Raw genomic sequence first — 13,608 nt, forward strand, 5'->3', positions numbered from 1 at the left:
AGTTTGAGATCGGTATTTCCTCAGCAACCAGGCCTGAAGGTTGTTACTTCCCAGCAGAGGTATCTGTTGGTGTTGGTTTCTCCAAGCAGAGTCGGGATTATTGTATCCCCAGCAAATCAAAAATCGTTGTTTCCCCACAGAGTGCGTTGGTGGTTTATTCCCCAGCGAAGTCCCCAAGCGGATCGGGTGCAGAGGAGGTTATTCCTGGTAAGGGTGGCCTATTTCCCAGCAGCAGTGTTATTCCCCAGCAGGGTGGAGATCGGAGTGTTGGCAAGTTCCTCAGCAGAGTGCCTCGAGCTCCCCAGAAGAGTCCATTGAGGGGGATACCTTTTATGCATGCATCATTTAGGAGATCATAGCATATTGCATAATAAATTGCGTAGCATTTCCATAATTATGGAGCATTGCGCTAAAAAATCATGCATCATCATTGTAAGCATAAGCTAGTCTCAAGCCGTGGTTACCGTTTGAGAAGTGGTTTCGCTAGTTGGAAGAGCAACATCAGCATTGCAAGCATAAGTTAACCCCAAGCCGTGGTTACCATCCAAGAATGGGTTTTGCCGGTCAGTGAAGATGATACTCTGAGGAGTTTGGCATTGTGACGTTGGGTCAACGGTATTCCCCAGTAGCGCGATACTGGAGGAAGATTTTTGTCGTGCGAGACGGAAGTTTGAAGATGTTACTCTGAGGAGTTTAGCATTGTGACGTTGGGTAAATGGTATTCCCCCCGGTAGTGCGATATTGGAGGAAGATTTCTGTCGTGCGAGATGGAAGTTGGAATGTGTTACTCTGAGGAGTTCAACATCGTGATTTTGGAGCAACAGTATTTCCCAGTTATTCCCCGACAAGCGTCTGCCTGGTTTTGACATATGTGGATGTCATCCTTGCGATACCAGTAAGTGTCATGTCGATCCCTGTAATATCCTTTCTTTGGTGTCAGTAAACATCATTGTTCGATGTCAAGTAAACGTCGAGTTCCCTCCCAGTCATTGGTCAATGTTTGGTCGAGTTTTCTTTGGTGTCAAGTAAACATCATTGTTCGATGTCAAGTAAACGTCGAGTTCCCTCCCAGTCATTGGTCAATGTCTGGTCGAGTTTTCTTTGGTGTCAAGTAAACATCATTGTTCGATGTCAAGTAAACGTCGAGTTCCCTCCCAGTCATTGGTCAATGTCTGGTCGAGTTTTCTTTGGTGTCAAGTAAACATCATTGTTCGATGTCAAGTAAACATCATTGTTCGATGTCAAGTAAACGTCGAGTTCCCTCCCAGTCATTGGTTAATGTCTGGTCGAGTTTTCTTTGGTGTCAAGTAAACATCATTGTTCGATGTCAAGTAAACGTCGAGTTCCCTCCCAGTCATTAGTCAATGTCTGGTCGAGTGTCCTCTGATATGTCGCCATCGGAGTGGTGTTTTGGTGTTATTTCCGGCGTTGCCAGCAGGATTATCACAAGTTTCTGGAGAGCGGGGTTCAAATGGAGAAAAGGAAGTGATGAGGCATTTTCTGGAGAACGGGGTCCAAATGGAGAAAAGGAAGTGTTGAGGCATTTTCTGGAGAACGGGGTCCAAATGGAGAAAGGGAGACACGAGGTGTTTTCTGGAGAACGGGATTCACAATGGCGATCGCAAGTTATCATCAGGCGACTGGGGTTCAAAATGGAGAGTGGGGTTCATTATTTGGAAAACAAGACTACTATGAAGTTGTCGGGGTTCAACTGCGGTGATCCGGGATCATTCGCGCAAAAGAAAATATTTGTTCGGGGTTCAAGAAAACGAAAAGGAGGAAATCATCAGAAAGTTCCGGGGTTCAAGAAAAAGTAAAAAAATAATAATCCCCAGCGGATAGGTGGTGTTCAGGCCATGGTTATCCTTGTGTTACCATTTATTTTGGTATACAGGTCGACATTCTGTTCCGGTGTTCAGGCCGACTTTTCTCCGTGCCAGACGGATTCTTCTTTGAGATTGCTTCTTTGCCAATTCTGACAGGCATGGTTAATTATTTTCCCATCAGAGTGCAAATTGTTCGTCTGTTCTTGGTATTCAATCACTCTTCACCCTGATCATCTGAAAGCCGAGGCTATTCATATCGACAGGTTCATAGTAGATTGAATAGGGGCAGCTGTAACACCTCAAAATTTTCCCTCCTCTCCTGGGACTAGCTTAGCATATTGCATTTCATTTTTTAGGACATTAGGCATTACATCTTTGCATATCATGTGGAAGCAATAAGCAAGTCATCCTCCTAAGTCTTGCTCAGAAGATAAAGAGGTTAAAAGATTCAAGCTTGAGGGTCTCATGGATTGATCATTAATCATCTGAGGATTATGCTTCAATTAGGGTTTCTTGGTTCCTCAAGGAGATTGGTCATTATCTTGGTTGAATTGGTACATCAACATCATCATGGTCTTATCATCACCAAGAGGTTCATTGTGCCTGATCATGTTCCTTGGGATTAGGGTTTTGACCTCTGGTCAACCCTAATCAGTTGTATTATGCCAATCAGGTTTTTTTGCAAGGAGATGGGGTCTTTCATGGAGATGGGGGTCATTATCTGGTTTTTTGGAGCTTGTGTAAGCTAGGGTTTCATTTTGGAGCCATTTCATCAGGAGATTGAGGCTCAGATTCATCTGTGCATGACCAAGTCATCTATCAGTCAACAAAAGTCAACCAAAAGTCAACTGTTGGATTTGGAGGTGGGAAGTGGTTAGAAATACTTCATTCATGTTCAAACAAGTCTCATTTGACATTTCAAACATCAACATTGAGGAAAATAAGGTCAGGACAAAACTTTCCAAAAATAGAAAGTGACTTGTAACTCAAATTTGCCAAAAATGGAAAGGTTTTCTCCTCAGGATTACATCATCAAAAAAGCTTCAAATGAAATTTTGTTGAACATGAAAGTTGTAGATCTTGTTCTCCCATTTCCAAAAAGTCCAAGATCATGAATTTCTCATGTGTGGTTGAAGAGATGTGGTCAAATCTTGGTCAAATGAACATGGAACTTCAAAGGAGCATAACTTTCAAACCATAAGTCCAAATGAGATGGTTCTTTTTGCAACATTCTCCTTTTAACTTCTAGTTTCCAAAATTGGCTTTACATGGCATGCATTCCATTCACATAAAAATTTGGAAATTCAATTCATTTTGGAGGGAAAAAATCAAGTTCAAAAATAATGCATTGTTTTCACATTTTAACATTTCTATTGGTCTTAAAACATTATTTTGAGTGAAATACAAGGCAAAAACGTGCACTATTCACATGCCATGCCATGCATAAGGTGAAAAAATAATTTTTGCAAAACACCTCCAAATTAACCATTTTTCATTAGCATTTGATTAGAACTTAATTAAACATGATTAAGAGAGCATATATAATACAAATCATAACAGAATTTTCACAATTTCCAATTCTAGATCTAGAAATTCTCAAAGTCTCTCAAAATTCTCTCTCACTTTTTCTCAAAATTTCTTCAAACACTTTGCATTTTTCTTGGTTGATTCATCATCCAGCATCATTGTGGAGCAAGATTGAAGCTAGAATCACAGCAATTCGTGTAGTTTGAAGCATGTCCATAGCTTGAGGTCATCAATGGTGGAATCAAAATTTTGTTAAATCAAGTGCAATCAAGCCTCAAGACTTCATCCATACACTCATACAAGCTTGCTAGAACACATTGGAAGCATTGCAAGGCGCTGAAACACGTGGATTCAAGAACTGCACTTCAAGAGGTCACTTTTTCGATCTCTTTAATTCATGAAATTGTTGATATGTTCTTGTAGATCTTTTAATGGTGATGATTCTGCAATTTGAATCGAGTGATTTGGTGGAATATTCATGAAGTTACATGTGTTTAAAGTTTTGATAATGAAACTTGAAACCTTCGATTCTTGCATATGATGTTGTTTTTGGTTAAATTAATTGTGGATTATTGTTATATGATGCAAGATCTAGTTATTCATGTGCTTAATTTGAAGAACTGAGAATTTTGTTCTTGAGATGTTCTTGCTGTTACTGTTCATGGCACGGGTTTGATGAAGAAGATGATGGAAGCTTTTAGGCCACGGTTTCAAAACCGTTGCCTTAGGATGATGGAAGCTTTTAGGCAACGGTTTCAAAACCGTTGCCATAGGTTTAGCTAGGGCAGCGCTGTGATTGGCTGCATGCCAATGCCATGCAGCACACCATTTCCTCATTTGAAAAGGCAGCATGTTCGAATCCTGCCTAGGACAGTTTTCCAAAGCTCATTTCCTTTATTCCTCACATGTTCATCTATGCTCTTCATGCTTATTTTTAATTTTTCTTTAACTTTCAAAAATCATAACAAATAGAATAATGATCAAAAAAATATGTGGTTTTTTTTGTTATGTCACATTTTGTCTCTAGTTTTTTTTTGAATATTATTTTACAAATTGTGCATGGCTGTATAATTTTTTGTGCTAGGGAATGTTAACATGTATGCTTTTTGAACCTTGCCTTGATATATCAATTGTGAAATGCTCAATTCTTATCCAATGCTCATGAAATTTTACATGCTTAAACTAGACATCTTGCTGGACATTTTGGTGTTGAGTTTGCATTTTTATCAATTGCCATTGCTGAGTTATGATTTTTCTAAGTTAGGTGTGACAATGTGTGTCACACCTTGTGATGTTCATCTTGTGCTATGTGTTTACCCTATCAAATGAATTCCAAATGTCCTGATTTTTTGTATGGTGCTTGATATGAATGTTGTGAATGCTCATGATATTTTATGGAATTTTTGGAATCATTTCTGATTTGATTGAGAATTGTCTTTCTGGATGATCATTTGTGAACTTTTGAAGTGTCTTGAACTTCCATGATTTGTGAAATGCTTGTTGTTTATCATATGAATGTAAAATTTTGCACATTGGTTCTAGACATGTTGAAGTTTGTTTTGGCTTTGATTTGAAGTTTTTATCATTTGCCAATTCTGTTTTAGGCTTGTGCTAAGTTGATGTAGCATTTGGTGCTTCATTTGAGCTTGTTTTAATTGCCTTGACTTGATGAATTTGATTACTATGCCTAATCATGTTCAAATGCTCTAATTTTTTGTGTGATGATCATGTTGTGTGTTCTGTTTACCCTTGATTTTTGCCAAAATTAATTGAATCATTTTTGAATTAATGTGCATTTGTTCATTCTGTTGTCACAATGTGGTTACAATGTGCATACCTTGCCATATTTTGTTCATGAAATGAAATTGGTAATTGACATTGATGTGGGATCTTTTGGATGATGTTCTTGATTGTTTGAAGTTGATTCATGTCAATTTTCATGTTCTGTTTTGAATTTTTTCTTTCTCTTTGACCCTAGGCCTTGACCTAGTGGTTTGCCTCTCATGTTTGAGCTTTGATTTCAGGTTGAGCACTCAAGTCCCATAGTTCATGATGCAACTTCACTTGAGCATTTGATGCTTGTTTTTGACTAAATTTGTGTGTTTTGTAGGATTGTTAACTCATTTGAGTTTGACTTGTGGCTTATGCCCTTGATCATTGGGATTGACTGTTGATATTCATGTTATCTGTTTGTCTGTATAATTTAACTGATTTGTGTGATGTTTCAACAGGTACATAAGTTGCTTAAGTTCATTTTGAACTTGCTTTTGCTTGGTTGCTTAACCACATAGGTATGATATTTCTGACTCCATGTAGTCTGGAAGACCTGTCCTGTTACTTGGGCAGGCACCTGTCTGAAGCCCTCCTTAAGAGGCAATGCTTGTGATTGTTTATCTTTGTGCCAAGCAGGAAAAGTCCTTTGATAAGGCAATTGGCAGATAAAAGAGATGTGAAATCCATCTCCTGCTATTGAGTGTGTCATCCACTTTGCTCACACACCTTGTGTTGATGCATTGTGGATATTAACCCAAGATCTTTGTCGTGTCAGTCATATGTGGAGAAGAGTTTCAACTTTCTGAACTCCCACTTTCATGTGTCTGAAGCTCTCCCAGGCCAGGGATAAGAGCTGTGAGGCATACCCCTCACTTCCCATTTCATCTGCTTCACCCTAACTCTCAATGTTAGGGTTAAGAGCTAATTACACCCGATTCCAGTTGGCTTGTGTTTCATAGCCTAACCTTGTGTGAGCCCACTTTGTTTGTATATAGTGTGTGCTAATTGTGCGTATGTTTGCTTTGCTTTTCCTGTTTAGGATAACTTGCTGCCTGTGCAAGTTAGATAGAAAACTCAACCTAGGACCATGGTGGATTACATGATAACTATTAGGCTCGAGTCAGTCTCCCTTCTAGTTTGTCATTTCCTAGTCTCTGGTTAGGAGAAAGTTTCTCCCCTATTAAGGGGAACTACGTTGCCCTGATCCTCATACCAGATGAGGTACGTAGGCAGGAGGTCGTACGAGATCTCTCCGGGCACCCTTTTTCTTTTTGTGTGTGTTTGCTTTACAGTTGCTAGGCTCGAGTTCCAGACTCCCTAGTAACTTGTTTGTGTGTCAACCTTCTTGTGTGTTAGGAGATGGATGTAAGACCAGCGATTGGCATTCCGTATCCTATTGTTGTGTGCTTGGAGTCCGATATAAGTCCAGCAATTGGCATTCGGTTTCCATGTTTGCCTGTTTGTGTGGAGTCTGACATAAGCCCAGCGATCGGTTTCCTGCGTGTGTTTTGTTTAGGCGTGCGTGAGCCGAACTACGGTAGCTCTGATTCTCATTCCAGATGAGATACGTATGCATAGGATGCAATATCCTAGCGAGCCCGTTCCCCTCTTCTTCCACCTGTGTTGTTTCCAGTGCGTGTGTGTGCATTCTTTTGAGCAGTGTTTAGCAACCTTTCTTCTATTCTTTTGAGCGTGGATCCCGTCGAGTACGACGGACGTGAGGGGTGCTAATACCTTCCCCTTGCGTAACCGACTCCCTTACCCTGTAATCTTCGGTCGTAAGACCATGTCTTTTCCAGGTTTACTTCGAGCGTTTCCTTTCCATCTTTGGGATAAATAACGCACGGTGGCGGCTCTATTTATTATGTTTTAGCCCGCCGGTTGTTTTTCGCGGATGCGACAGGGTTCCACCGGTTCCTCTTCTTGGTTGTTAGGTATATTTTCTTTAGAAGCTTTGGACTCGCTCATTGCTGGGTTGTGAGGCCCTTCGTAAGCGGTTCCACTTCGTAATGAGATAGCGTTAGCTTGCCCTCGAGGGTTGAGTTGAGGTTGTCCAGGGAATTGTCCTCTAGGTGTAGTTTGTGGAGGCTTGGTTTTGTGCTACCTGTGAGATATGGGTTTTAAGCATCTTGTTGTGAGTGATTATCTGATCAACCTTGGTCCCTAATTGCGTTATCAGTTTGTTTACGTGAATGTTCTGGTTTAGGAATTCTTTATTTTGCTGAGTCTGGCCTGATATAAAGTTCTCCATGATCTTCTCAAGGTTAGACTTATGGGGCACAGCTTGCATAGGTTGATTTGGTTTTTGGGCTTGATAACCTTGTGGTCTTTGAGGTGCATAATTTTGGATAGGGTTCTGGTTTTTATAGGAAAAATTCGGGTGATTCTTCCATCCAGGGTTGTAAGTGTTTGAAAATGGGTTACCTTGGGCGTAATTCACTTGGTCGGTGTTCAAGTCGTTCAAAAGGTTACATTCCACCGATTCGTGTCCTTTAGATCCATAAAGTTCACACTCTGTGTGGACTACCGCAGCGGTGTTAGTGTTTGTAGAAATACCTTAAGGGCTAAAGCGTCCATTTTCGGCTGCATCATATGCATAGAGCTTATCTCATGTATTCCACCTTGTGTCTCCTTTTTCTCTACTGATGCTCGTTCAGTTCCCCGTTGGTAATGCTTTGGGCCATATCCTCAATTAGGTCACAAGCTTCAGGGTAAGGTTTGTTCATCAACGCGCCACCAGCGGCAGCGTCGATGCTCATCTTTGTGTTATAATGGAGTCCATTGTAGAAGGTATAAACGATCAGCCATTGTTCTAGGCCATGGTGTGGACAAACTCTTAACAGCTCTTTATATCTCTCCCAAGCTTCAAAAAGTGATTCTCCTTGGTTTTGAGTAAATCTAGTTATTTGGTTTCGAAGAACAGCAGTCTTACTGGGGGGAAAATATCTAGCAAGGAATACTCTTCTAAGGTCTTCCCAGGTAGTTATTGAGTTAGCTGGAAGTGAATCCAACCATGAACGTGCTCTATCCTTGAGGGAGAAAGGAAATAATCTTAAACGGATCGCATCAGGTGAAGCACCATTGGATTTAAAAGTGTCGGCCAGTTGGATAAAGACTTTTAAATGTTGATTTGGGTTCTCAGTAGTGAGACCCGCGAATTGGTTCTGTTGCACTAATTGCAGTAAAGATGGTTTTAGTTCGAAATTGTTGGCAGGAATGAGGGGGTTTACTATACTAGAACTAGGTTCCTCGTCAGAGGGTTGGGCAAATTCCTTAAGAGGTCTTCGATCGCGATTCTCGGCTATAGCTTTCTTAATTTGGATGAGTAAGAGGCGTGTACGAGTGTAACATTCGGGTTCCGCTAAAGGATCTACTAAATTTCCGGTACTACGGGTTCTTCGCATTTACCGGCTAATAATGCCTTAGTCTAGACAGTGTAACAATAGGGTACGAAATTTGACGAAGTTGGTCCCCGGCAACAGCGCCAAAAACTTGATCGCTCTATTCGCAAGTGTACGAATCGCGTCAGAGTAATATAAAAGAATATCGATCCCACAGAGACCAAATCGTCAATCTATCGATTACTATCATTACGATGTTTATCTAAGGCGGTATAAAAGAGATATTGATGTTGCAAAATAACAGTAAATAAAGAAAATAATAAATATAGTGCAGATAAAGACAGGTTTGAATGTATTTCACGTCAGTTAAACGATGTTTCGATTGTCTAAATATAACTACTTATGGGGCAATATATTCTACTCTTGAAAAGAATCCATTTAACAGGACTTGTCGCTTTCGTGTATTCAGAACCGAGTTTACCCTTAAATTAAGGCCTTTTATTGTCACTTATAAAAGGTGCGCATAACGCTAAAGTAGTAAACTTATTTTTAAGAAATAAGACTCGTAAACTTAGTTGAAAAATGATTTTGATTTGGAAAGTTTACCCAAGGAGTTTCCTGATTTTAAATCTATCAACGCGTCCGAAAACAGTTTCAAAAATCGTTTTTCCTTAAAGTGATAAAAATTCCTAGTTAACTAAGCCAGGGTGCTTTCGCACTCCTTGAGTAGTTAAAACTAACCAAGTTTGTTTCAGAAAACTCGAATTAAAAATCAAAACATCCTTTAAAGCATTTCTATAGATGCAATATGTGAAACATCTCTTTAACCGCGATCCTTACATTCTAACCTTTGAAAGATTTAGCGAGACATGGTAATACAAACAAACACAACAATATTGATCATGATGAAAAGTTGTTTTAGAATGTAAGGCGTAAAGAACAAGTAAAACGTGTAAAATAATTAAAAACGAGCAATAAAGATAATGGCGAGAAATTTAAATAAAGTAAAGACAATGGCAGGAATTAAATAAAGTAAAGCATGACAAGAAATTAAATAAAGTAAAGCATAGCAAGAAATTAAATAAAGTAAAGCATGACAAGTAAAATAAATAAAAGCGATTAAATTAGAACCTGCTCCAAACGGAGGCTTTAAATCTGGTACAAGGAAGTAAATGAACCTTTGACTTTGAAAATAAACATGACTGCAAAATCAAAGTGATCCAACTCAATATCACTAAGGTGCGATAACCCCTCGATGTGATGGATTACCGCTTTTACAGATGATAATATAGTCTTAGTGTTGTAAACTAAGTTGGATGATTTGGAAATGAACTAGAACGACCTATTTATAGAGGAATTTAGCATCTTGCAAAGACCATGATGCCCTTCAACTTCTCCTTAGTGGGAACATGAAATGCAAAGGTGGCGCCCGCCACCCCTTCATGGCGCCCGCCATGTGTGTGAATGGGAAAGTTCATGGGATCGTGGCGGTTACCTCCTGGTTGAGGGCTTATGTGTCATAGCTTCTCCTATAGCGGCCGCCATGCATAACGCCATGTGTACAATATTTGCCGAAAACCCTAATTTTTGGTCTTTTTGCTTCGTTTCTTCTAAAAGGGTCCCGAAAGAGCTAAATATCTGAAAAAACATAAAAGAGAGCATAACACAAGAAAAATGGTAATAAATACCTAATAAACATGTGAAATCCGAGTCAAAAACGCGGTGTGACTCAGTGTGATCAATACTATACCACTCAGTCACGCCCGGTAGCTTGCGGGGCTTTTCTGATCGAGAGTCTCTATCTTAATGCTCGCTCCACTGTGAGTCCTATACATGTTGGAGGCACGGTAACCCATATAGCCTCCGCCCTAGGACTTGATAGAAAACTATTTCACCTAACATCTTACTGCAACTATACTTTGATGGATATTGACTTCTGTCTGGACCGTGGTCTCATGAGGAGATCTTCCTTACACCCGGATCAATACAGGCTCTTGATCGAGGGTGAGACTATCCACTAATTTACTTTACCGTACCCTCAGGTAACTTGTGTTTATGATCAGGCCAACTGGGCTTATGCCATAGAAGGTCAAGGCGAGACAGTAGATGAGCAGAGAATCGCACCTACCAGAATCAAAGTCCTCACCAATAATCCAAATCTTCAGAGTCCAAGTATGCATTCTGAACTTGTTAAGCTTCGTATGGAGATAGCCTAGCTCCGTCAGGAGCTCGCTGACGTTGCTTTGCAGATCGAAGTATCAGATGTCACACATGCCACTGAAGCCGATATACTGAATAATGAGATTGCTGACCTTAGACACCAGATTGCGGAGCTCCGAGGATCCGAAATTGAGGAGACTCCATTATTCCCTGGACATTGATGATATCATCGACCGAGAGATGCCGTTTGCTTTACTTATTTCCCATTATTAGACTTATTATTTATGTTTGCTTTACTTATTGATTTTATGCTTACATTTCCTTTCCTAGCATCTCTCGACCCGTGACTTATTACTAACTAACTAACTAACTAACTAACTAACTAACTAACTATATATATATATATATATATATATATATATATATATATATATATATATATATATATATATATATATATTATGTTTTTATTTCCTTTTTATTTTTATTTTATTTTACTTTAATTTTTTTTATTTTATTTTATTTTGTTATTTATCAAGCTTAATAAAAAAGACAGCATGTTATAGAATCCTATGTGCACCTCTGTCATACGGTGAACTGACTTTGGAGTTTTTGCTTTGGAAAGCAAATGTCGCGGATAGCAAGAGTCGCCACCGACTTTTCTTTTATCCAATAAGGAAAGGCGGAAAAGAACAGGAAAGACCTTGATTAGATTTTGGGTTCGGGAGGTACATTATACAAAGGGAAGGTGTTAGCACCCTTTGTATCCATGGTTATCCATGGGCTCTTAATTGCTTGATCACTTATGTTTTTCTTGTCCGAAAAAGTGTTTGAGAACTGTTTAGAAAATGTTTTGAAAAGAGAGTTTAACTTTGTAATGATTCTTGTACGAATGTATACAAAGTATTTATCTCGTTTAATTTTGAAAGCTGTTTAGAAAAATATAACTTGGCAATGATTCTAGCATAAATGTATACCAAGTGGTGATTTTCTAATAGGTGTTTTGCAAAGTGTGAGGTGTGAAAAGTATTTTAAGTTGTGAGTCAGCATTTAAGAGTTATACCTACCCAAGGTCTTTATGGGTATTTCCTATCCTTATGAAGGTAAAACTGTCCTTACTATTGAGAAGTAAGTAGTCTTATCCTTTGGATGTAAGGGACATCGTAGGGTCATCGATTGGTCATGGAAGGCAACATTTGTAAGGATACCTTAGCATTCGAAGGGACGATCATCATTTAACCGTAGGCTACCACGAAGGGTCATCGAGGGACAAAATCATGTATTCGAAGGCAACATTCGAGGGACTATGATGATTTAACCGAAGGGTCTTTGCTAAGTGTATCTCCACATTCGCGGGACATGGCCATAATATCGTAAGGCAACAAAGAGAGGGTCAAGATCATATATTCAAAGGCAATATTTTATAATCAATTAGGTAATTAGGATGAATCTCCACAGGGGTATCCCACAAATAAAGTGGAATACCTAGCAAGCTACCTTTTCCAGGAGTATGTGAGCCCTTACAATATTCAGCAAACAGGTCAGAATACCAAATCAGGATGCAATCGAGAGTTGCACCAAACCAAAAGGAATCACAACAGTAATAATGTCAGGTAAACCATGCATGGTTACAATAAAACATGTCAGATTAGCAAAAATCAGAACAGAAAAATCAGCGACTGTCATGTTCGCTGCTACCTCGCCTAGCGAGGGCCTGGCGAACCCTCGCTACATGTTCGCTTAGCGATGTGCTAGCGAACGGCTGCGGGTTTTGAATTTAAGAACAGTGCGATTTCAGCATGCTCCACACCCTATGGCATCTATTACAGAAATTTTATGGTTAAACATTCAAGATATCCATACATATTTAAATCCACATGCAAAACCTAAGATATATTTATAAATTCAATCACATGTAAATTGGAAGCATAAAGCGGCAGTGGTAATGCAAACCTGTTGGCAATTAAATTGCAACGTTGAATTGGCAGATCACTCTTAGGGTTGGTACCGAATCGAGTGGGCGGAGGTAACCTTTGTGCAGATGAGTTTCCTTCAGGGTTTCCTTTAGGGTTGCTCTGAATTCTTTTGGTTAGCCTCCAGGGTTTGCTCTCTGTGTGTGTTTGTGTTCTCCTTTTCCGTTCAAAAGATCTCCCTTTTTCTAAATGAGGTCTTGGTATTTATAATGATTTTTCTGTGACCTGATGGGCTCAGAATGAAGCCCAAAATTTCTGGTATTCGCAAGCTTCGCTAGGCGAGTGGTGCAGCGAAGGGTTCGCTAGGCGAAGGATTTGCTCGCCTAGCGAGCATGCCAGTTTAAGTCCTTTTCTGGATTGGGCCACCTGTGTGCTGGGCCTTTGTTCCTTTAAGATCAATGTCTTGAAAAATGTGTTGAAAGATTAACGGGAAAATTTTGGGGTATGACAACCTCCTTTGCAAAATAAGAAAAAAATTGAAGCCCAAGAAGCAAGGAACAAGCCCGACCCAAACACCAATTCCGAAGCCATGGCGGGCGCCATAAGCCTCATGGCGGGCGTCATGGGGTCTGAACATTTAACGGGACAGAACCCCTAAATTCCCCATTTTTGCCTTCTTCAACCTCTCAAAACCCATTTTTTCCTCCTTCCAACTCCATTGAAGTCCACGAAAAATCCCAACTTTATCATCCTAACTCCAACCCATTACCATTCCCAAACTTCACCCATCAATTTCCTCCACCAAAACCCACTAAAATCCCATTTTCACTTCCTTACCATAAAAACCCATTTTCTCTTCACTCACCATCAATGGCCGGAATGGACTTCGACAACATCATCCTTCGCGGAGGGAAACCCGGAGAGCGTCAGAGCAAAATTTTGCAGAAGTTGCAAACACGGGAAATTCTTGCTACCAGGTATGTAGATGAGGATTGCTTGTATACTTTAGGGACGTACCATAGTATTTTTCATATGATAGATAACTTAGGATTACATGATATTTTTTCT

At 39.8% G+C, this 13,608-nt stretch overlaps 1 non-coding gene across 1 annotated transcript; it reads left to right on the plus strand.

The window, feature by feature from the left end:
- Positions 1 to 7,940: 7,940 nt before the first annotated feature.
- LOC127088554 (small nucleolar RNA R71) lies at positions 7,941 to 8,047 on the plus strand. Its single transcript, XR_007790385.1, has one exon. It is a non-coding gene; the product is annotated as a small nucleolar RNA R71 (small nucleolar RNA).
- Positions 8,048 to 13,608: the final 5,561 nt, after the last annotated feature.

The sequence above is a fragment of the Lathyrus oleraceus genome, chromosome 5 (genome assembly GCF_024323335.1).
Source record: "Lathyrus oleraceus cultivar Zhongwan6 chromosome 5, CAAS_Psat_ZW6_1.0, whole genome shotgun sequence".
NCBI classification, from domain to species: domain Eukaryota; kingdom Viridiplantae; phylum Streptophyta; class Magnoliopsida; order Fabales; family Fabaceae; genus Lathyrus; species Lathyrus oleraceus.